Source organism: Canis aureus, chromosome 20 (genome assembly GCF_053574225.1).
Source record: "Canis aureus isolate CA01 chromosome 20, VMU_Caureus_v.1.0, whole genome shotgun sequence".
Taxonomy (NCBI): domain Eukaryota; kingdom Metazoa; phylum Chordata; class Mammalia; order Carnivora; family Canidae; genus Canis; species Canis aureus.
This window is the reverse complement of record NC_135630.1, coordinates 47602425-47606277: the sequence shown is the minus strand read 5'-3', so window position 1 is coordinate 47606277 and position 3853 is coordinate 47602425. Positions and strand designations below refer to the sequence as shown.

Sequence of the window (3853 nt, the reverse complement as noted above, 5' to 3'; positions counted from 1 at the left end):
CAATTTGGAAAAGGTGGCATAAAGATTTGTGTAGTGTCTGAGGTTTGCTCCAGGCACTGAGTGAAGACCTTAAGAAGGCAGGTGACAGGGAATGGAAATGTGCATATTATCAGAAGTCTGAAACTTCAAATATTTTCAATTCTGTTTATGTTTTATGACAAATAGCAAAAGTAAGTCAGAGAGTGGTTCTTTCCATTTCACTTTTAAAATTCTTTTAAAGTAATACACTTTCAGTATTTCTGTATCAACCATTTTTTTCTAAATGCTCTAGAAAAGACGTTTTAATAATTAGGAATGCTATACATGCATGCACATGCATGTACACACATAAATATGTGCCCACACACAGCCTACAAAGTTTGGATACTTAACTGAAAAGTATTAATTTCCATTACATACATTTTAGACTTTTCCAAGAGAATAGAAGGCAGAAATTGGAAATAGTTTTCTAGAAAAGGAAAAGACATTACAACAAAGAAAAAAGGTAGAAGAAAGTTTATATAATTCAATATAATAAAAATAAAAGTATAATGACAATTACTACAGCTATCAATCTTCAATAATTTGTGAAGAATCCAGCTTCAATGCAATGAAGCTTTATAAGATTTGTGATTACAGAGTGTACAATATAACAGATGCTACAATATTTAGATGCCTGCTGGCATTTACCTTTTTCTCTGCACAGTTCATTTCAACTATATGAAAATTTTATGTGCTATATAAAAGTAGAGAAAAAGATATTTATTTGTAAAATAACCACAGGAAAATTGATAATGTTTCAGCAATGTGGTATTTGATTCTCTTTGACCAGATGAACTATGTGAGAAACTGGAGAATTTGATGATACAGTATTATTTTCAGTTTTCATAGGGTCAAAAAATGACATTGATATTGAATTCAGTTACTTTCTCTGGCTGTTCAGAGCTGAATTTTTAGGATGGGAGCCCTACTATTCACTGGAGAGACTGAGAGGATTGCAGTGGAAGGGTACTAGCATTGGTGACTTTGGAGAAATGGCCAATGTTATGATTTTGGAAGAAAGATAGAGTGCAACACCTTGTTTTTAAAAGTACATTTTGCAGATTATCACATTATTAGTCTTGTTCTTTAAAATATGTTTTTATTATTTTGTCTTTGATCACGTTGTAAACAAAATTTTAAATTCCAGATACTCTAAATAAGGGGAAAAAAACCCAAATGACCTATTTTTGAAGATTTATGTTCCTTCTCTTAAAAGGTTTCTAGGGGTGCCTGGGTTGCTCAGTTGATTAAACGTTTGCCTTTGACTCAGGTCATGATCCCAGGTCCTGAGATTGAACCTTGTGTCAGGCTTTCTGCTTAGCAGGATGTCTGCTTCTCTCTTCTTCTCCCTCTTCCACTCCTCACTGCTCATTCTCTCTCTCTCAAATAAATAATAAAATCTTTAAAAAAATAAATGGTTTTTAATTTCCTATTACATCATATATAAATGAATATATAAACATATAGATAATATATATTTCAGAAAAATATTGATAAAATAATGAAAAGTTTTCTAGAGCTGTAAACTAGAAACCTAGAAGTCACTCCTGGACACCTTCATTTTCATTTTTCCCATATTCAATGCATCAATAGTTTCTATCAATCTGATCTTCTAAATATTCATTACATCTGTCTGCTTCCCTCCACTACCACTTCTGTGCTTGCCTGACCTCTCTCCTGGAATGATGAAAATGACTTTTTATTATTTTCCCTGCATCTACACTTCCCAAGCAAATCCATTTTACCTGTTTCGAAATATAAACAAACTTTTTCTACTTTTATTTACTTCAAGGGATTCCCACTGATCTTAGAATGAAGACCTACATTCTCAGTAGGGTGTGTGAGCACTGCATGGGCCTTGAAATCCTCTACTCAGCTGCATCTTCTGTTTTCCCCTGGTTCCCTGGGGTATAGAAGCCACTTCCAGGTCCAGAAAACCTTTCTTTTTTTTTTTTTTTTAATTAGAAACTTTTCTCACACCAGCAGGACCTTGAACCAAAATGAACATACCCTGGATGTGCATAAAGGTCCGCTGTGCACACTGATAATTCTAAGAGTCGGTTTCTAGATCCACGATGTCCATATGGAGTTTTCCTGCAAAGTATCTGCCTCAAGACTGCCTGCTGGGGAAGCATCCCGCTGCTGCTTCTCTCTGTTTTCACTTTCACAATCACTCTTTTGCCTTACAAATGAACAAAAGAAGGTGGAACTTTTCATTCATTCTGATTCTTACTGTGGAACACTGAATCAAAAATTAGATTTTCTGGGGCACCAAAGGAGGAACAATTCAAACTATTAGCGCCAATGAAGGCTTCTCTCTCTAGTCAGGGCCGAGGTATCAATTGGATACATATTTCTGTTAAGGGAGAAACTGGGATATTAGAAATGAGGTATTTTGGTCTGCATTGGAATGTTCTAAATTCAGATTTTTGTGGAGTGGAGCAGTAGGAGTACTAACTGGTTTTCTTTAACCACCTTACTTTTTTCACCCCCAAGTGGTATCCAGTTCTTGAGGGAAGGAGAGCAAAACACAGTGAGGGTTGGTAGAGATAATTAAGGTATCAGTATTTATTTCATACAGATGGCAAACTAGGAGAGCCTCCTGCTTTATCTATTTGTTCATCTTAATTCCTTTCTGATTTTATTATCTGTATATTTTAGAATATTCAAGTTTTATAAAAAGAGGAAAATGACCAATTTGCTCTGGATTTTATTTTTACCAGTTTCATTAATTGGAAAGACCTTGGGGATTACTCTCATTCATCTTTTCCATATCTTACTTACACAAATTCATCTTTTTCTGTATCTTAGTTACACAAATATCTCTACAAGATCCTGTTTTCAATTCTTTTGGATATATACCCAAAAGTGGAATTTTTGGATCATATGGTGGTTCTATTTTTAATTCTTTTTGAAAAAAAAATTATTCATTTACTAGAGAGAGAGCATGTATGCACATGTGCGGAGGGGTAGCAGAGGGAAATGGAGAGAGAAAGTCAAGAAGACTCCTCCTCACTGAGCATGAGCCCATCTGGGGCTTGATCCCAAGACCCTGAGATCAGAACCTGAGCTAAAACCAAGAGTCAGATGCTTAACCAACTGCACCAAATAGGAACCCTATTTGTAATTTCTTTGAGGGAACTCCATACTGTTTTCTATAGTAGCTGTACCATTTTACATTCCCATCAATAGTGCACAGGGTTTTAATTTCTCCACATTCTTGCCAACATATGGTATTTAAAAAAACCTTTTTTTGTAATGGCCATCCTAACAGAGGTGAGCTGCTACTTCATTGTAGTTTTTATTTGCATTTACCTGATGATTGAGCCTCTTTTCACATACCCATTGTATATTTAGATCTTCTTTGAGATGTCTTTGCCCATTTCTTAATTGGGTTGTCTTACGTGATGGAGTTGTAGGAGTTCCTTATATATTTTAAGTCATAACCCTTTATCAGATGTATGATTTGCAAATATTTTTTCCCATTCCACAGATTGCTTTTTGGCACTGTTAGATTGTTTCCTTTAATACACAGAAGCTTTTTAATTTGATATAGTTCTGCTTATCCACAATTGCTTTTGTTTCCTGTGCTTTTGCTCATCTTTGGGAATACTGACAATAGTATGTTTTGTTTAAAGTTTTTTCTCTTTGCATAGTGTATTACTTCCAAGTTGTTTTTGTTGGTTCTTTCATTTTAGTCTTTATCTTTCCTATCAAAGGATTTCCTCCACTTGATTGCTCATATTTTTTAAGAATGGAGGGGGGGGTGAATTGTAAAAGCTTTGAATGGGTGCATGGGACTGGTTGACTGTGGCATTCATAGCAGAAGAGT

General features: G+C 34.9%; 1 long non-coding RNA gene across 1 annotated transcript; it reads right to left on the bottom strand.

Moving 5' to 3' along the window:
* Window positions 1-1098: 1098 nt before the first annotated feature.
* On the bottom strand, window positions 1099-2195 carry LOC144291972 (uncharacterized). Its single transcript, XR_013359513.1, has 2 exons — window positions 2032-2195; window positions 1099-1421 (listed from the first exon to the last, which is right to left on the bottom strand). It is a non-coding gene; the product is annotated as an uncharacterized LOC144291972 (long non-coding RNA).
* Between the last annotated feature and the right edge of the window lie 1658 nt (window positions 2196-3853).